The sequence below is a fragment of the Cavia porcellus genome, unplaced genomic scaffold (assembly GCF_034190915.1).
Source record: "Cavia porcellus strain 051 isolate PalLab524CR breed Dunkin Hartley unplaced genomic scaffold, mCavPor4.1 scaffold_17, whole genome shotgun sequence".
NCBI classification, from domain to species: Eukaryota; Metazoa; Chordata; class Mammalia; order Rodentia; family Caviidae; genus Cavia; species Cavia porcellus.
Window position 1 is genome coordinate 34,043,297 of NW_026947500.1, and position 21,644 is coordinate 34,064,940.

General features: G+C 40.5%; 1 non-coding gene across 1 annotated transcript; it reads right to left on the bottom strand.

Annotated features, from left to right (window-relative positions):
• Window positions 1-9,604: 9,604 nt before the first annotated feature.
• Window positions 9,605-9,740, bottom strand: LOC111755216 (small nucleolar RNA SNORA2/SNORA34 family). Its single transcript, XR_002789787.1, has one exon. It is a non-coding gene; the product is annotated as a small nucleolar RNA SNORA2/SNORA34 family (small nucleolar RNA).
• Between the last annotated feature and the right edge of the window lie 11,904 nt (window positions 9,741-21,644).

The following is a 21,644-nucleotide window of genomic DNA, read 5'->3' on the forward strand; positions in this document are numbered from 1 at the left end:
GCCATCCAAGCATCTCCTCATCTCAGCCTTCGTCCTTGCCTGGGTCTGCCTGTTATTGGAATAATTAACAACCGGAATTTCCCTGAGTCCTTCCAACGGGGGGAATGGTCACAACCTTCAATTCACAAGATTCTTCATGCTTGAACACAATGGTCAGCCATCAGTATAATGCAGTTCTTCAAATCTATGTTACACTCCTCCATCAGAATGTAAACTCTGTGAACTTGGAGGTTTTAGGGTTTTTTTTTTTTTTTTTCACCACTGTATCTCTGTCTAGATTTGGGGAAGCATTGGGTTTGTTTGTTGAGTAAATAAACAGGTGAATAGACAAAACTAGCCTTAACTTAACCTGCATACATTGCACCAGTCTCTCAGGCCATTCCATTTCCTCACTGATGACTGGTGTGTGCTGCAGCTCAGACCCATGCGTCCCTCCTGCAGCATTCCTGGGTCTCCACTCTGAAACTCCCTCACCTCCACCCATGTCCACAACAGCAAAGTGTAGTCTTGGGGAAAAAAAAAACCCAATATTTTCTTTAAATAAAATAAAGCAATATTTTTAGGAAATGGGCATTTTGCCAAGTGAAATATTTCTTACTGCATGAAAGACTTTGAAATGATGAATAAATTACTTACATTCAGTGAAAGTCTAGGTGCCACCTTGGGTATCTGTGCAGCTTATTTGATTCTGGAGGGTCTCTACCCTTCCATGGCCTTGAGCTGTTTTGCAGCTTTGGAAATGGTAGCCAACTGATAATGACACAATACAACTGGTTCTTTTTCATAGATACAGATATTTCATTTCTACCGTTGCTTAACAAACTACCACTAATTTAAAAAGTGATTACAACATGAAATATGTTTTCTTGTATTTTCTGCAGCTAGGCGTCCAGGTACACAGCTGGACGTATTGTCTTGTGATTGGTAGATTGGGATCCCCACTTTTTTTTGCCACCAGTGCATGCTTTCTCAGCTTCTGAAAGGGGCCTGCTGTCTCCTACACATGTCTCTCTCCACACCTGACAGTTTGGTTCTCACAGTCCAGCTGAATCTTTCCGACTTCAAATCTCTTCCTTTTAAGTGTTTGCTTGATTAGGTCAGACCCACTCAGGATAATCTTCTTTTGATTAATTTGTCTGCAACATCCAATTATGTCTGCAAAATCCCCTCACATGTATCATCTAATGTCACCTAATCATGACAATGAGATCCATTATATCCATGGCCATGCCCTTACTCAACAGGAGGGATTCTACAGAGGTTGAATGCTGGAGGCAGGCATCTAAGAATTCTGTCTTAGCAATATGCACATTGAGTTTGAAATTTATCCCTCACTATCCTTCTTCAAACATGTTTGGCACCAATTAAAGCAAATTTATATCAGTGTTTTTGGTTACCCGTGCATATGTATCTGTTCTTTAAATTCACCTGTGAATTTCATTAAGACACTTCATTAAGTAATAAATTAAATAAAATCTTTCACTTTATTTTATATTTGTGAGTCATAATTTCCCTTTTTAAAATATTGTCATTTATATCAACTTTTATATAAATATGTTTCATAATTTTTCTTATAAACAATAGATCTGTTTATTTTTACATGCACAACTAAAGGGCTCTTTCCTTTTTTCCATAAATTACCCCAAAGAGGAATTCAACTTTTAGCTCTTCAGAACTAATAGTTGCCACTTTGAAAGGGTGATGTTTCTAGATTTTGCTGATCTCAGCTTAATCTTGACACTCTGAAGCAAGCACCATTGCCTAAACACTAGAGAGGAACAACTGATAGCTCCACCCCACCACTCCCAAGTTAACCCTCTTTGCTATGAGCAAAAAATATCAAAAGTCTCTGCTGTCATTTTCTTTTGAAACACTGGAGTTCCGGGATTTTGTTCTTGAGATTTTCGCTCCTCTGTATTTAAGATGATGCATTTGTCTGATCCCTAACAACACCTTTGTAGAAATATTCATCAATAAATTCAGACATCACCTACCTGTGTCTAGCACCATGCCTGATACATGGTAGCTCTTCAGGAGCAGGAAGGTTCCCTGCCTCTAGTCTGGGAACCAGCTTTTCAAGGCAGGTCATAGCCTTCACAGTGAGTAGAGCTCACTTTCCTAAGCAAAGCAACAATCTTACTCCTGCCAGAGAAGCAAAGGAAGCTTAGGACCACCTCAACAATACATAATGAGATCATCCTGTCTTCCCCTGTTGGCTAACTTTGTGACTAGTGAATGCTTTTGAAGAATACAGAATCAAACAGCATCAATTACTGTAAAGGGGAGGGAATGGTTCTGGCAGAGCCCAAGGCCATGGGAATCCTAGGCTGCTTCCCCTTTTCCAGTCAGGAGTCAGGATGACATAGTGGATAATGGTCATAGAATGCTTTTCCTGTCCCAGTTTAAAAGGCATCCTTCAGTTCCCCCCACTTTTCTCCTGCCTCGGCTCACTCCCACTCTGTGCTACCCCTACTTAAGTTTCCTTGTGCTTTATCTTCAAAAGCATGAGCTGTAACTTTTGTAGTTTTGCTTCTCAAGCCATCAGGAAATATTGAGCAGCAAGATGTATCCTAGAAAATCAGAAAATCCCCATGAATGCCTTTATCCAGTTTTCATTATGACGTGGTAAGAGTGAAACATTAAACTACTTAGAAAAAGCACAAAAGAGGAACTTGAAGCTGAAAAAAAAGGGCTGCATGGTTTGCAGTGAAAAACTCAAAAAGATAATCACGTGCGGACAGAGAAAATCTGGTTGAAATTGCTTCCGAATCCACTGTCACACTTCTGTGGCCAACTAGCTGTATTGATTATTTTTACATAATTTATTGGTTAGCATTTCTGCTAATGGACACTTTAGGATCATCTTTTGCATTTAACATTACTAACATCCATTGATCAGGTCACCGGCTTTATTGGTAACCCACTTTGCTGCCAAATCTTGCTCTGTGATCACTCTTTTTCATTGTACATCTTTATTCTAGAAGTAGATTCTATTGTGTCCCATTACACTAATGGAAATTATTGATATGGAAATTACTAGGCTCTGAGCTTAAGAATTCTATGATACACACTGGCATTGCATTCTTCAAGATGTACGTGTTCTTGTATAATTAGCAGTAAATATTGACATACTGGTGAAATTAGTTAATTAATTTAATTCAAAGCATAGTGACATGAAGCATCTTTAAAAAGGAAAGACAATACCAAATATTTTGCATAGCTATGTCTACTTTGGTGAAAAATACAGTGAGTTTTGTGCTTATGTTTATCACTTTGCAGTAAAAATTAGCATCCCTGGTTAAATGCAAGCATTTTTTAAATTATCATTATCATTACTGAGAGGATACCCATGTTAGAGATGGAAAAGTCAGCCCCAGGGTAGTTAATACCTGTGTTACGTCGTTTCATAGCTAAGCACTTGAAACTATGACTAGTCAAGACCGAGATGAATTGTAATGATGAAATGAATACCACAGTTTGAAGACTTAGTATGAATAAAAGGAGTATAAAATATCTCAATGTTTTTATTGATTATAATTGAAATGATAATACTTTAATAGTCAAAAACAAGATACAATATTGAAATTAATTTAATATCTTTAATGTGACCACTGGGAAAACTGGCAATTTGCAATACATTTCTATTAGATGGCACTGGCCTAGGACAAGTTTCGAGTGGGTAGTATCTAGTATTTTAGTGTCTGATATACTAGCAAGTAACCACAGGTGGCAATTAAATGTAAATGTAAATTATGCAAAATTAAGTGCAATGCAAAATTTAGTTCCTTAATTGTGCTAGCTGCATTTCAGTTGCTACATATTAGGCATCCTCAACTGGAAAATCTCAAATCACAAATTCAAAACCTAAAGGGCATCAACATGACACTACAAATGGAAAATTCCACATCTGACCTCTTGCAACTGGTCACAACCAAAAGGTGTACTGAAAATGTATAAAATTATCTTTGTGCTATATACATGGGGATATAAAAATTTTGTGTTTAGGCTTGGTTTTTATCCCTGAGATAGCTCATTACATATGCAGAGGTTCCAGAATCTGAAAAATTCCTAAATCCCAAGCACTAAACAAGGGATACTCTGCTTGTATTGTCATATGTGATTCATAGCTACCACCCTGTGCCACACAGATACTGAGGACTCATATCATTCCAGAAAGTTCTATTGGAAAGTGCTGGTTTAGCAATCACTAAGCAAGCACTAGGACCGAGTCCTCTTTTGTTAAGCCAATGTCCAATGAGACTAAAGTGAATGACAAGAAAGTAAAGTCACATCAAAGGTAAAACTGTGCAAACAGCGATAACGCGTGCTTGGCAGGGATCATTATTATATCAGATATTTGTCCTTAGAAATTCCAGTCTCTAAGGGCTGCCCAGAATATAACATGGACAATCATCTAGTTTGATGGACAGACAGGGTACAAAAAAGGCAGAAGACACAGTATTTTAATGACTTGTACTAGATAAGAATTTCTATCTCAGGGCTGGTTGGGGATAACTCAGTGGTAAAGCATGTGCTTAACACATGTGAGGCTCCTCGTTCAATCCCCAGCACCACCAAATAACAGAAGCAAAAATCACCTCCATTTCAGCTCTGATCTCATCTCTAAAAGGAGAGTCTCGTCATGTGTTCTGAGGAAGTTTCTCAAAGAAGTGGGGCCGATGGTCCAGCAGAAGAGAAGGCCAGTGTTTGTTCTTCTATGCCTGTTTTGAGGGTCACTGAGGGATGAGAAGTGTGTGTTTCTTTAGGAGACTGGGGGGTGTGCAGGGTGGGCAGGTCATAGGTTTTTAAAGGAAGCACTAAAGAGATTTCCGTGTCTAGTCAATATGACTCTTAAACCTACCCTCTTATGACAAGCCACAGCAAATTTCTTCACTCATCTTTGATTTTAGCAGTGATCTCTTGTCCTCAAGAGTCATGGAAGGCCGAGGTGTCATCAGACAAATATGGGAAGGTAAAGGGGTCAATCACCTGGAGGTTTTCCATTTTCTTTTCTTGGCATCATCTTTTTTGTGGTGATGAGGTATGTGTGTGCATGTGTGTACGTGTTTGTGTGTGTATCCAAACACATTTGTTTGAAAGTATTTATCATGAAATTCCTCTGAACTCTAATTATATTCATCCTATTGTTTCAGAAGTGAAAACGTCCAGATTATGCTGAATTACTGAATGCTTACACGTTTCTGTGCCCACTTTCCAGACGAGGAAACTGAGGCTCTTAGATTAAGTGCATGGTTCAAGCTCACTAGCTGGTTAATAGCTAAACAAGACTCCCCTGAAGACAAACTTCCAAATAGCGCTCCTGGTCCTGGGAGCTGAGGCCCATGGGGCTCCCTGCCACACACCAACGTGGGGACAAATGAGTTAATACCACACAGTGCTCCGTGCCTGCAGTCTCCATGGACTCCGAGAACCGCACTAAGAAGCTTCGCGTTCTCGCTGATAAATAGTCTCTTCATCCTGGTTCCACATTCCTCATTTGTAAAGCTCTTAGCATATTTGCCCTGAATAGATCGCTTTCTGCCAGCTTAGCTTCACGTGACACTTTGGGATAACTTTTTTTTAAAGAAAAAGATTTCATAAAGCCGAGTGTGAAAATGGCAATGTTTTCATAAACGCTTAAGCGTCTTTAGTGAGGCTAATTTATAGAACTTAAATGTTCCTCTTCGACGGTTTAAACCCCGATTCCGCAATGGTGGGGGGTGAGGGCTGCGAAACGGGAAACTGCTCTGTTTCATTGGTTAAGCGCAACAATAAAAAATTAAACGGCCTCAGAAGTGCAAGCCAGAGAGAAAGTTTTCAGACACTCTCTTCTCTGAATATAGACGATGGAGATGAAGACAAAATTGGGCACTTTTCTTCCCTCTGCCTCCCCATCTTCTGAGGCCTGACAGCTGCACCCTGGACCTCTGGGGTGACTTGGCCTGCACGGCATCACACTGGGCATGACACCCAGCACAAGCCACGGCACTCAGGTCACCTTCGCCAGCAGCTTTCCTCCAGCCCCTCCCTTGTGAAGGGGATGGTGTGCCCAGCCCAAAGAGCCCATGTTGGGCAATGCTGCAGCGTTGTGCAATCAGCCAGCCCCCTTTTTTGCACAATCATCTGGAGCACTTAGTGGGCAGCCAGCCCCTCTACGAAGGTTCTCATAGTTAACCTTATTCTGAGCTCCTCTTGATTTCTACTTGGAATCCCCACCTTTGCATTCTGTCCTGTTCCCTGTTCTCATGTGGAAAAAGTGTTTGAATAAGTAGACATTTAGCATGGCAGAAGGGAGCTCTTTCTTCTCATCCGTGGCCTTAGGAGCTCAAGAACTTCTTGTTTTGCCCTTTTCCCCTTAAAAGAAACCACACCCAAAAGAGTCAACTCTCCTCTGGATGCAAATGGCTACATTTTCAGAAAATCTTGCATAGCTGACACCATCCCAGCCTTCCCAAGAAGATGGGGATTGAATAACAGTAGGACACACATGACCACAAACAGTGAAGAGTTCCTTACACTGAGCCCAGTGCCATAAATAGTCACCTCATCTCATTTCATTTTTGTGACAGTTCTGAGACAAGGACTATATGATCACCCCATTTTGCAGAGGAGAAAACTGAGGCTCAGAAAGACTCAGTAATTTCACCCAAGGTCACATTGCTTATGGGTGACATGACAGAGCAGCCACCTTGCTCCATGTCATGTGTATCTCATGTGTCTGATGAAACTGAAGTTTAGAAAGAAAGACATTCCTCAGGCTGGTCTCCAGGCTAACTGGGTGTGTCTCAGTGCATATAGTAGCTACGTATTTGAGCATCACTGGAGATGTCCAGGGTGAAGTAGGCTACATGGCAATAAAAAATTTCCAAAGCATGAATGGCCTAACATAGTAGAGGTTGGCTCCAAATCACACAGAATCTACTACAGAAGCCCAAGCTGGAGGGAGCGGGCTGGTCAGTGCTTCACATCAGTCCCCTTTGAGGCCAGCCTCTGAGCCACCCATCCCAAACACCAGATATTCAAGGAAGAAGTTGTGACAGGCTACTGTGTCCCCTAACTTTAGTGAGATGGAAATTAAAGCTAAAGCAACAGTAGGAATTTACAGGCAAAGTTTTGATTAAAAATAGGAGATTCTAAAGGGGAGCACAGCTCTGAAGAGATCAAGCCAGTCCTCTGACAAAGCAGGGTCAGAGGGCATAAGGAAAAGGCTTCAGTTTCCGAGACCAGCATTTGGTTAGGACGCAGGTTGAAGGGATGGATCCAGCTGGCCTGTTCACAAACTAGGAACCAGTTTTACAGGGTGCTGCAGTCATTATCGCAATCTTGGTTCCTTAGATCTAGACGAATCCTTACGACTTTAGGAGTGATTTTGTTTCCATGAAATGATTATCTTTGTTTGCTGCCTTCTCAGTCATGAAAGTCTCTATTTTTCATGGGACTCAGGGGACCACAGGCTTAAGAAAGTGTCTGGAGACTTCTTGTATCACTCGGGGAAAGCGGGTGACATTGGTCATTGCCGAAGTTGCTAGCTCGATACTCTTGTAAATCCTGAAAGTTGCTTTAGTCATTCTTATCTTGGTGTGCTCGGTTTTAAAGGGGGGTGAGATAGGTGAGGCCAATTTAGAACTAATAAACTTTATTTTGCCAAGTTTTCCTATACAATTAACATACACATACCTAAAGGTTCAAGATGATAGATGCAAAATGAACTTGAACTTGAACTTTGTTTGTGTCTAGTTGTCTATTAGGCATCTATAGGCCCAGTAAAAAACTGTTCATTTTACCTTAAACTATGTTTAAATCCTTGACTGTCTCAGAAGTAATTACAAATCATGCTTTTAATTGTAACAGGTTAAGGGTTCAGGTTTGTTTGCTTTTCCTTTCTGTTATGGTGGTCTCCTGATGATGTCAAAGCCTACAGGTGATTCCTTCTCCTAACACATTAAGTTCCTGTCAGCTTTTCTTATTATTAAGGAATAAATACCTGTGTCTCCTCTAAGTTCACCCTAGCCCTCAAAATGATGGTTGGAGGCGAGACCTTTGAGAAGTGATCAGGGTTAGACAAGGCTGGTCTGACAGGATAGCATTCTTACAAGAAGAGACAGCAGAGAGCTCACTTGTGCTGCCTTCTCTATGAGGATGTGGGCAGAAGGGGACCATCTGTAAGCTTGAAAGAGAGCCTTCACCAGGAACCAAACTTGCTGACTCTTTGGTCGTGGACTTCCTGGCACCAGAACAGTGGGAAAATAAAAATTGTGTAAGTTTTGTTGTGGTGGCCAGAGTGGATTAACACATAAGGCTTCAGATAGCATGGAGCAAGACAAGCTGCATCCTGCCTGAAGTCCTGGCCCACAGAATGATGCGTTTATGGCAGCAGACACTGTTTGAAGAGTGGTTGCCTAGGAAACATACTCCTAGGGTTTGGATTGTAAGTATCCACCCCCTCCCCAAGACCAAGGTGTAGTGATGTCTTGGTCCCTAGGGTCAAATTATTGAAAGACAATATAACTTTTAAGAGGTGGGACCTAGTGGGAAGGCCATAGGTGACTCGATGATGTTCCCTTAAAGGAGACAGTGGGACCTGCGCACTTCCCTCCCTGATCCCCCAGCTTCCTGGCTGATGATGAGCAGACTAGCTCTATCACATGTTCCCACCACAACTGCTGCTTGGCCACAGGCCCAGAGCAATGGGGCCATGTGCTCATGGATTGAAAACTCCAACACTGGGAGCCTAAGCAAAGCCTCTCTCTTAATAAGTTAATTAGTATACATTGGGAAGCTGAGACAGGAGGATTGCAAATTCACGCTCGGCCTCAGTGGCTTAGTGACTTGGGGAGAGCTTGTCTGAAAAGCAAAAATAAGAAGGTCTGGTGATGTGGCTCAGTGCAAAGGCCCTGGGTTCAGTCCCCCATCCTGAAGAAAGCATTTCAAGTATTTCATTATAGTGATGGATTAAACACATATAAAATACATTGGCATCGTCACATGGTATAACTTTCACTCGTTCAACAAATATTTAAGGAGCACATATTAGGAGACAGATATTCACCTGGCTTTTACCTCTGTCTGTATAGTGTTTCTGTTTTATAGGGATAAAAAATCATTTAAGCATTTTTTATTTTTATTTTAAAGGGGGTAAAACCAAACACAACAAAACCAACAAAATAGGACATAAGAAAGCAATGTAAGAGATATAAATTTCAAAGCTGGACGACCTGAGATCTTCACTATCTATCATATTGTCTCTTGTTTTCTTCCAAATAGTAATCCATGTCTTCGCATACAGAAAATTCATACAAAACGACATAGTATAAAACTGATCCAAACAGAATGAGGAAGGTGTTTTAGGTTTTCAAAACCAGACAATAGGGAAGTCACTAATGGCTGTCGTAGAGTCTCTTGTTTTCTTCAAAATAGCTGCCCATACTTTCACGTATATTGAAGTTCAACCAAACAAAACAGGCAGCGAAGAGGGGTTGCTTGGTTTTCTGGGGCTCCAGGTCCCAGAATGGCCTGGGTCCTAGTAAACACTGGTGGCTCCTGTCCTGGGCCACCAGAGCCTGCCATGCTCACAGCCACTCACCGTGGGGGAGGGATTGCTTCAAGCTGTTTCTTTCTAATGTATTGACCATTTCACTGCCCAAGTTCTGAAATGGCCAACAGACCATAGAAAGACATCTCTTTAGACTCTTGATTGAAACCAACAGGATCAGGAAGCTGCTGGCCTTGATAAAAGTATGTTTTTTAAGTAATAATTCTCAAAATTTGAAAAACAAAAAAGTACTCAAAACCTAAAAAGGAAAGTCCACAGTATTCTTCGTCCAGAATCAATACATTTCTCCTATTACTGTATCTCAGCATTTGTTTCTCCCCTTCCCAAACTCGAGTCACATTGTATTCTACTTTTGTTTTGCTGTTTCGCTGTACTAAAGATCGAACCCAAGGCCTTGTGTCATGCCACTGCATGACATCCCTAGCCCTTCTTATGTTTAGTTTTGAGACAGGGTCTTGCTAAGCTGTATAGGCCCATCTCAAACTTGCATTCCTCTGGCCTCAGACTCTCAGGTAGCTGGGATTCCAGGCATGCACCTCCACACCTGACTTGTATACCCCATTTCATATCCTGCTTTTTTTCATTTAGAATTATTGCAAGATATTTCTCATATCATCAAAATATGATTTTTAATGGATTCACGTTGTTCTAGCCTGTAGCAATACCCATTCTGTTACCATTCTGCAGCTATTTTATATTTCAGTTGATTCCAGTTTTTCACTGTGATAAGCAATGTCTTGAAGAGCAACTTTATACATCAATCTCAAGGTGCATCATGGAGTAGGTCCTTAGAAGGTAATCAGCGAAGTGGGGTCACTGGCTCATAGGGTATGCAAATGCTCAAGCTCTCGGTAAATATTGCCAGATTGCTTTCCAGAATGTGAGCACCAATTTGCATCCTCACCTGTATTTTATGAGAGGCTTCTCTGGTATCCTTGCCAATATTCAGTATTAGAGTGTTTCTAATCTTTGCCAATTTATTACATTAAAGAATGGTATTTCATTTTAAGATTGGCTCACTGCCTAGGCTGTTCAATAATTATTAGGACTTGCCGTAACCTGAATATTTTCCTGGCTCTGGCACCTTCTAAGAAACTAGGCCACCTCTCTAAGCCTCAACTTTGTTTTCTGTGTAATGGTAATATGTATTCTGACTTCATGGGTTATTGCATGAATTAAAGACATTTAAATTTATAAAGTGTTTCACACTATGCTTGTCACAGAACAAATAAATGGTTGCTAATATGATTTAAGTGACAATTGAAAGATTGTCAACATATGAATAGTTGCAGCTTTTTTGCCTTCTTCCGTGTAGTAAAGATGGTCATGGTTTTAGTTTTCTCCCTTCTTTCTCTACTGGACAGGCTGCTATTCTTTGGAGGCATTTTGTGAATTAGAATGAGGAAGAATGAGAGAGGAGAAAGACAAAGAGACACAATTGGCAGGGACAGACCACCAGCACCCAGTGCCTGGCAACACTTGGATTTGTCATTGGCTATAATAAGGCTGGGCTCTGCCAGGTGTTTCTATTCCCAGAAACGAGTAGGTTCAAATCCATTTGTGCTCAATGTGGGACTCCTATGGATAAAGGAGAAAATATTCAGGGCATGTTGGATCACTGAAGCACAGATCAAGCCAAAACCCACAGGCAAATTTTGTTACATCTGCTAACATTCCATTGGCCAAAGCACATCACATGGTGCAGTCCAACACTGAGGGACTGAGAAGTCTCCTCTTCCTATGTGGAAGGGGAAGGAAGTGAATATTTGCAGAACATCTGACCCTAACAATATTTCTAGCAATTTGCAAGAGAAGGAAAGTCCATAGGGTAGTGTAAGAAAACAGAAAAAACAGGCATGTATGTATGAAATTTTACAAATCAGACTTTGAATTTCTGCAAGAGTGCAATTAAGAGCTCTTCGTAAGTTACTTCTGACCTGCATTTTATTATTACCTCCCCTTGGGACTGATCTTACAGTGAAACGGTCTCAAGATGGGAACAACACTACTGTGTTTACTGCTAGAACTCTACCCAGATCTTCCTCTTTGAGCATTTTAGAGCTTTTGAGTATTTTCTAATGATTCTAATTGTCTTTCTTCCATTCAGAGAGCAGCTTTTTAAATAGTGATTCCTAAAGAGAAGTGCAACTTCTACAAGAAATAGGTCAGATGTCCCACTGTCATTTAAAGTAGGACAGACAGTGAGCTAGGGGAGAGTCGTACAGGAGGGTGCAGGGGGAGACAGGGCGAGCAGCCAGCTGGAGCTCAGTCATGACTCACAAGCTCCTAATTCACTTACAGAAGTTTCCGGTGAAATCAAATTGATAGTGAACTCAGGGCAGAGTGTGGATCAGTTAGAGATGGAAGAGCTCTAATGAGAGGAACCATGTCATTTTAGTGGCCTTAATCCTCCGTGTAAGACACTTTCCCTTGTCTCCTTGCAGAATATTTCCTTGGAACCTAGACAGGAAACTGAAATCTCTGATCTTTCATTTGCATGGCTTACAGGCAGCTGGTACATCACACACAGAACCTTACCTCACATCTCCAGTACTGTGATGGCTTGTTAATAAATCCATTCCAATATTTGATTCTCACTCACTGTGAATATAGATGGGCCGGGCGAACACGGATTTATCAGTTCTATGCATCTCTATATGTCATCTGTCTTTCATTTTATCCAAAAGAGTTTTGTTCTGCTTCAAAGAAAGCTGTGTTCTCAACTTCTTAAAAAGGAAAGTTGAGAGAGATCATGGTGTGAGAGTGTTTAGCCTTTCTGGAGCATAAAGCTTCAGTATCCATTGGATTTTCATTGGAATAATGGATAACACATGTGTTTTTAAAAATATATGGTATATTGGAGTGTTACAGAGGGGTTGCTATAATTGTGTCTCAAGTTATTACCAGATGTTTTCCTAAAGTTTTTGTTCTCATTTTTAATCTACAGTCATTTTATCTGTCTATGTCCACCAATATGAAGGATATGAATATATGAACTTCCCTATATCGTTTATACTGAAATGGTTGCTTTTGTTTGTTTCTTTTCTGGAGTCCCAGTATAGCCAAATTTTAACATGGTTTGAAATTCAGAGTCAAGATTTAGATGACATAGATTGAATCTTCAGTCATTTCCTAGCTCGGTGACCTTTAGTAAGGCCCTTTATCTCCCCACATCTCCATTTCTGCTGAAAGTGAGGAAAATACTAAAAATTGACTATGAAATTGATTATGAAATTGTCTGCCTACCACAAGTATCATTACTCTATGTGAGATTTCAGTGATGACTTCAGTTCCCCTTACCCTGGCTGGGTCCTACCTCCAATACCCAGCCTGTGTCTTTGCTTTACTGCCCGAGGGTATTATCCTCCATGGGCAACCAGGAAAGTACAGAGATTTGGTGCACAACTGTAGAGTCAATAGGTAAACATACTCCTTGCCCCTAGTTGGGAGGGATAATTTGAGGTGTTGTGTACACAGAGGCCAAAGGGTCCATATTAGGATTGAGTCTCAGTTGCTGATAGCATACACCAGATTGACAAATACACCTTTCATTGTTCCGCTGTCTCCTCTCCCTTGCTTATGTCAACAAACTTAGGTACTCAAGTCCTACGATCACCTCCCAATACATCATCCATACCCATTGTCCTGTCTCAAGCACTACTCAGGGGAACCAAACTGAGAAAACTCTTAGTAAATATTTACTGTTACTATTTTTATAGAAGAACATCTCCATTCCCAGGAAGACGAATTTGAGACCACAATTTAGATATTTTACTTAAATTTAAAGATATACACGTAGAAAAACTTTACCTTGATATATATTTAGCAAATCCCATGAAATCAGAAGTGATAAGTTCATAGTTTCTGGACTTCTACACCTTTCCTGACACATGTCATGTCTTACACTACTGTTATGTATAACCTTGGTCCTGGTTCCATCTCTAGTGTGGGAGAAGGTAAGGCCCGAGTCTTATCAAAACTTCTCATCTTTGTAAGCACTCAGCTTGGAGCCCTGCACATTGGAGTTACTTCATAAATATTCAATGAATGAATTAATGAATGGTGGATAATTGAAAGGAAAAATTAGATTTCTAAAACTGGATGTCCAAGTCCTTCCAACAGGGGATCATAGTGCTCTGAGCTAGGCTTGTACATATTATACATATTAGCTCATTTTGCATTACTATCATAAAATACTTGAGGCTGGGTAACTTTAAGACTAGAGGTTTATTTGGCTCACATTTCTGGAGGTCCAAGTCCCCAATGTGTGTCTAGTAATCACCTTCTCACTGGCAGGATCCTAAGCTGACCCAGGGCATCTTATGGCAAGAGATAGGGAGCCCTATGTTTCTGATAGTCTCCCTCTCTTTTTTTTTTTTTAATAAAGCCACCGATATTCACCTCTATCTTGAAGATCTCATCTAATCCTAAACACCTCCTAAAGGCCCTATCTTTAAACACTATAGTTGGATTCAGTTTGTGCCATGTAATACTTCCCAATAGAGATGAAACTTTGCTAATATGAGTTTGGGGGGCATAAATTATATTCATGCCATAGTAGCATGAAGCATAGTAGCAGAAGACCGTTTTTACACATGAAAACCACTCAGTTGATCTGCTACCAATGTGACAGAAGCTTAATAAAAATTGCTGAGTGAATGAATTAACTGAGTTGTTTTTGCTATTTTCTAGTTAGTAGTTGTAGTTGGAAACAGTGCCCAAAAGGCAGGGCACCAACCAATTGGAACCTGGCCCACTGATGTATCAAGCTGTTATCTCTAAATAATCACTGACTCACGGGAAGCTCTGGAGGCCCCCTCAGAGAGAGCTGGGCATCAAACGTGATGTAGAATGCATTCAGAAGTCTCTGCCCTATTTACCAAGTGATCCACAAGTGCTTTTATTATTTCAAGACATGCTGGGTTGTGAGAACTGGCATCAGATCCTCCAACTCTTGCATAATCCCACTTTTACCCCAAACACCAGCATTAGCAGGAAGACTGAGTGGGGTAAAGATTCTGCTCATCCAATGACCAAGAATCCCCCCCCCCAGTGCAAAGTATACTGGCGTCAACCTCAACTATGATTCAGGGCTTCCATGTGATGAGATTTGAGCCAACTGGCCTATGTGAGGAACCTCCAGTATTACCACAGGCTGATCTCTTTTATCTTGGAAATGTTCACTGCAATTTCCCTAGACTTTTGCTGTAATCAGACTCATGGTTTTGTGGCAGGAAACTGATCCTCGCTGGGTAAGTTGGCATACTTCTTCAGATGGACTAGAATGGGCAAATGTTCTTATTCCAATCTTCTTTTAAATTTGATCCCTTCTCTGGCTTGGCCCTGATAGTATAGGCGTTGCCAAGGTGATTTTATTATGTGTATCCTGGAGCATATTCCTTTCGTGTTTGTAACTCTGTTTCCTGGAATTATTATTTCTGGTAGAACTGAGGTTGATTTCTGGCTACCTATTATTTTTCCAGTGGAAGCATTTTATTCCTTCATTTCAACATTTCATGAAGGTTTTTGAAAATATCCAAAGATAAACTCCTACGTCAGACAAACAGGGACAAAAATGAGGCTTATAAGTACATATGGGGCTGAAATCAGCCTTGTGGGTTCATGGAAGGCTTCTTGAAAGAATTATGAAAAGATCCTTAATTATGGAAGGATCATTAACAGTAATCTGTACTAGTTTTCATTAGCTAGGTGCATACTATCGGTTAAGTAGTATACTAAGCACCACCTCATTTAGATTCTTTAAGTGTGACTATCTCATAGGGATAGTCTCAATCTCCACTTTAGTCTGAGAAATTTAGGAAACAGTAGGATTGAAGAGGTGAACGTTGGATTCAAAGAAAACTAAGCAATGGAATATAAAAATCATGGTGACTGACAATGTGGGGAAGTGACAGGCAGCTTTGAGTTCAGGCTTCTAGCCCAAATTTCTGGCTTACAGGATAGTACAGGAACACAACACCAGATTCGCCCCCCCCTTCCAGTACTGAGGATTAAACACAGGCTTTCACACTGAGATACACCCTAAGTCCATTTTTTTTTTTGTATTTTGAGACAAAGTCTTCCTTGCTAAATTGCTTAGTTGCCTGCTGCTGTGGTTTGGATCTGGAATGTTTCCCAAAACTCTCTTGTGGTTAAAGGCAGGGCTTTGGGAAGGTGGTTGGATCGTCAAGGAGTTGCACACATCCGTGGATTCATCCATGGATAAGTTCAGAGCTTGGTGCGCTGTTAAGAGGTGGGGACTGCTTGGGGAGGAGGCAGGTCCCGGGGAGCACGACTGGAAAGGCACATCTCCCTCTCTGGCTCTTCCCTTTACTCTTACTGCCTGGCGGCTGTGGTACCAGTAGCTTTTCTCCATGCAGGCCTCTTCTGCTCTTTTGGAGCCAACCAACTATGTACTGAAACCACTAAAAACTGTGATCCCAAATAAATCTCCTTCCTTTAAACTGTGGATGTCACGTATTGTATCCCAGTGCCAAGACAATGACTAAGACACCTGGCTGGGATCAAACTTGCAGTCTTTCTGCTCAGCCTCCTAGGGTAGTAGCGTTACAGCCATTTGCCACCATGCCTGGCTGACACCAGCTATTTTTAAGGAGTTGCTACAAATAGCTAATGAAGCAAACAATGCCTGTAATTTCACTGTGTTTTCATTAGAAGTGTGTTGAAGGGCTCTGAAAATAGTAAAACCATTTCCCTTCCTTGTCCCTTTTGTACACTCTCTTCCACACTGGCTGTGGCAATTCACAGATTCGCTCAGCCAAAAAAAAAAAAAAAAAAAACCCTCCTCCCTCTGCCCAAATTGAAAAACAAACTCATACAGCATACAGCATCAGTCCTAGATTAGGCAATCAAATGGCACCTGGAATTAAGCCTTTAAACATTAAAGTCATTCAAATTCAAAGAATTTATACTGAAATGAAGAGGTATTTTTAAAAAGTAGGCTGAGGTATCCTGAGAAAAACAACTTAAATTATTAAAGCGGAGTTTCTATAGTGCAGGGGAAATGTTCCAATAATGTCAGATTAAAAATGTAAATCTATTTGCCTTTCAAATGGGTTTTATGTGTGCTTTTATCAAGGCCTACTGTTTACCTATTTGTTTATGAAAGTGAGGTTGGAAGAAAATCAGACCTGGGCATGCTAGACTCAAATTTGTCACTAGCCAAATTTGCATCTCCTATGAAACATCTGCCTTGTAAGCTAATGACTGTAAATTTCCCCCACTGAAAATGGAGACCTTATTCAGTGTTGTCCTCCTGGCTGATTTTGATGCTAATTGTTCACATCATCTAAAAGAGAATTTCTTCTTGACTTATTTTACCCCCTCCACCCTTGATGTTACAATGCATCAGCAACACAGAAATTATGACATCAAATCAACTTTCATATCTAACGACTTGATGTTTAGAATATAAAGTCAAGAGGGCTCTGAGACAGCGTTAGTCAAATGACAAAACTAGGAGGAAGAAACTAGGAGAAAAGGCCTTCTGAATTTAGTGACCTTCAGGAGAACCTATATTCTACTGTGATCCAAAGGGTCATGTCTCACGTGAAATAACATATTGTCTATATACTAGTGCTGTTTCAAAGCAATGTGCTGTGAGCCCTGTAGAGTGACATTTAAATTGTTCCAAGAGCCACATTTAAAAAGAAAGAAAAAAAACCACCCCAGCAATGTTAAGCTTAATATTATTTCCTTTAGCCCTATATTTCCCAGTATTATATTTCAACATGTGACCCATGTATATATTATTGAGATCTTTTGCACTCTTTCTTGTACTCAGACCTTGACATCCAATGTCCATGTTCTACTTAGAGCAGGTTCCCATTCAGAAAAGCCGTGTGGCCAGGCTCTGGGTGCACCAGCTGTAGCTCATGACTGTCGTGTTGGACATTGCAGAGCTGCACCGTTCAGTGACAGCTTTCTCTTTATATTGATGGACTAAAAAAAGGCTTAGACCTTTAGTGAATCCAGCTGAGAAAGAAAAAGAAATGTAGCAGTGGTAAAACTCAACCAAATGGTTGTCTTGATAAACTACAGGATAAATTCTTCTTCATAGAATTGTTTCTATGAAGATAGATACCAAGACAAGTCACATGATAGAAATCTCCCTTTTAAGAGAAGAGGCAGCTTCATTCACAGAGCAATGGTGGCATTAAAATAAACAACAAATTGCAAATTAAAAAAAAGAGGGGTGAAAATTTCATCATTTCAGATGGTGCAAAGTTTTCACTAATAAATGTCAGCAGATCTCTCTTACGCAAGCTTGTGACTCTATTAAACATGAATTATAAGAATTCTGGTCATTCCCAGCAATATTAGTCTGACAATTTAAAAAAATATATACCCATTTGGCACTCTGGGATGACTTTAATTTCTGGCTGGGAGAACACTTAACTCAGCATTTTTGAGGGTGGGAGCTATAACAATTAGATACACCCAGAAAACTTTCTTAAGAGTTGTATGGTATTACACAATAAGTCAAGTTCTGTTTCTTGTCATGAGCATTAGCCCCAAACCCAGTGAAACTAATATCTTCGAAGCTGTATCTATCATATCTCAAGCTGTACACCTACTACTACTAAAGCTAAACAATCCTCAATTCATAAAACACATGTTTAGCTGTAGGAGGTGATGTGGTTTGATATGGTGCTGTGAAAATCTTTTGGAATCAGAAGAATCTGGCTTCAAAACTCAGTTATTTATTGGGTTGTTTTGAGACAGTCACTTAAATTCTCTGAGTACCAGATTTCTCATTTTGAGAAGGAGCGATAGTATCTACCTCAGAGATTCTTGTGAAGCTTGAATGTGATCATAAATGCATACTGCCCAAAGCTGACACTTGATTAATGAGTTTTCTCACACTGACTTCCTCAGGCTAACTGGTAAGTGAGATTCAATGATGTCAGGGGTTCACAGACTCAATGCTCGCTGCAAGGCTTTGGATCACTTATCTGTTGGTATGTGACAAATTACTTAAACACTTGGTGGCTTAAAAAAAACCCTGAACATATATACTCTTATTTTTTTCTGGCTCAGGGAACTAGATACAGCCGGGTATAGATTTTTGTTTTCTGAACTGTCATGAGGTTGTAGTTCACAGGCTGAGGTGTTGTCTGATGGCTTAGTTCAGGAAGGTCTGTCCACAAGCTCACTTTATTGGCTATCTAGCTGCAGGATTCCGTTCTCATGGACACTTGGACTGAGAGCCTTTATTTCACTATGGCTGTGTTGGTTGCTTTTCCCTCATTGCTGGGACAAAATACTCAATACCTGAAATTAAAGAAGGAAACCTCACAGTTTGTGGAAGTTGCAGTCCATAATCAACCTAGCTCTAAGGCTGGGTGGCTCCTGGCTGAGGAGAAACAGTTCATGGCAGTGGAAAACAGCAAAATCAACAAGAGCAAAAAAGGGAGGAGGAGAATGAGAAAGCCTCTTTCTTTCTCTTATATTATATGCAGGCTACCCACCCCTGGGAGAGTGTAGCACTCACATCCATAATCCCAGCATTGTGAATCAATCACAAACTCTAGAGGCCTGCCTCCATGACTGCATGAGGCTTTAGGGGAGATCAAGATACAAACCATAACAGTGGCTAATGACTGGAGGATTTTACTATTCTTTGCTACAAGGGTAGCTTTACTGATTATCTATTGCTGCATGAGTGGCAGAAAAGAACAATAAGCATGGATCATCTCCATCTGTTTCTATGGACCAGTAATTTGAGGGGGTGGTGGTTTCTATTCCAGCTCAGAAGAACATGAGGGAGAGGTGGTCAGGAGTATGGTCACCTGCAAGCTTCACCAAGCCTGTCGGACTGCTGCCCAAGTAGCTCATGACCATGGTTGGCAAGTTGACAGGGAGCTCAGTTCTTCTTGTCCATGGGTTGTTCAAATATCTTCACTCCATGAGCTCAGAGAGGTTATTTGATGAAAGCAAGGAAGAAATCACTATGTCGTTTGTGAGACAGGCTTGGAAGTTACCCACTGTCTCTTCCACATTATCTACTGGTCACATGGAACAGCCGCAGGGATTGTTGGAGGGTCTCTGAGAGCCATCCTGGAAACTTGCCACCTCAGTAGGTGCCTGTAGTGTGAACCACAACCACAGGAGCTCATGTTTCTTGAGCAGTTAGTAAGTGCAAGGCATTGTGCCATTGACTGCAGATATGTTGACTCTTTTAATCCTTAGAACAATTCCATGATCCAGATGCTTCTGTTACATCCAATTCACGGATAAGGCCTGGAATCATACGGCTAGTATGCCATGGGCAAAGTGACCACCAGAGCTCATCTCAAAAAAAAAAAAAAAAACTTCAAGTTCATCTTGTGCTACTTTTGCATGTGGTGTTACTGGGACTGCTGGAAGGAACAAACATGAAAATGTATGAGCACTATGAGAGTTAGATAGGAGAGTCACAGAGAGACAAATTCTTCCTTTACTCCTTCAGCACTGCAGAATGGTAGCTAGGAGACATAACGCATTCTGCTTTTTTTAAAAAAATCAATTTTGAGAAAGACCCTAGGGTGGGTATCCTGCATGCAATATAAGGGATAAAAGAGTCTTCTCTGTGTGTTCCTCCCTTTTGCTGTCGCTGTGTTTGTTGTCTTCCATCACCATGAACAGTTGTACCTGTGCCATGTCACCTTGTCTTGGAGACAGCTGATTACAGACTGAAACCTCCACAAACTGAGAGCTAATAAACCTTTCCATTCTTAATTTTGGGCATCAGGTATTTTGTCTCAGCAACAAGAGAAAAGCAACCAACACAAAACCCAAGTCTAAAAAGAAGGTTCACTGATATTTCATATGCTCCACATACACATAGCTTGGAGGGCTTTCTCTTGTAACGCTAGGTACTAAACCAGGGCCTCTCATTGAGCTATATCCTTTGCCTTATTGATTGATAGATAGGTTGAGGAACTGATCGTTTTACTCTGAGACAAAGTGTAATGATTAATACATTGTGTCAATTTGAGAAGTTTAGAAACTTAATTAAGTTCTACATCTTAGGGTATAGAGGACATGCCCTAGGGCAGCTGTTTACCCTCTAGAATTTTATAGTGGTTGATTCATTGGGTCAACTTGAGAAGTTTAGAAGCTTAACTAAGTGACTCAGCAGGGCTTAGGGTCTTCACTTTGAAAAAACCCTCCGTCTATGCAAGAGAAGTGCAAGAAGATGATGTGTGAGTAACGGACTCATTTTAGGGTGGGAAGGCTGCATACAATATAAGGGAGGAAAAGAGGATTGCTCTTTTCCTCTTTTTGCCCTTGTTGCTTTTTTTTTTTTGGTACTGGGGATCAACCTTGCACTTACCAGGCAAGTGCTTGAGCCACTGAGCTAAATCCCCAGCCTGTCCTTGTTGCTTTTGTTACCTTCTGCCACCATGAACAGCATATTACCCCTTACCATGTCACACTGCCATCGAGCCAGCTGATTATGGACTGAAACCTCCACAAATTGTGAGCTAAATAAATCTTGCCTTCCTTAGTTTTGGGTCCCAGCAATGAGAGAAAAGTAACCAACACACAGGGTCTCAGTGATTTACCTTGATCTCAAATTTGCAATCCTCCTGCTCTGGTCTCCACAGTAGCTGGGATTACAGCTGTGTACCTTCACTGCACCTGGCTCTGAAGCTAATTTCATACAAAATTTTTAATCATTTGTGCATGAAACAAAATATCAAAGTGTCATAACAGTGCTCAAAAAGTTTTGGATTTTTGAAGTATTTCAGATTTTGTTTGCCCAACTCTCTATGTGAAAGAATGGTTTCAAATGATAATTTATATATTTATTTTTAGAAAACTAGAAGGAAGGATTTTTAACATTTCTCCATAAAGAAATGATAGATATTTGAGGTGTTAGATATATTCACATCTTGTTTTGAATATTATATAATTTGAATATATATTGAAATATATGATACTGTATAAATATGCAGTTTCCATTATCAGTTAAACATCACAAAATTAAAAGAAAGAAAAACTTTTAGAGCCCGAGACAGAAGAATCACAAGTTTAAACCAAGCCTGAACAACTTAGCTGCTTAGCAAAACCCTGTCTCAAATTA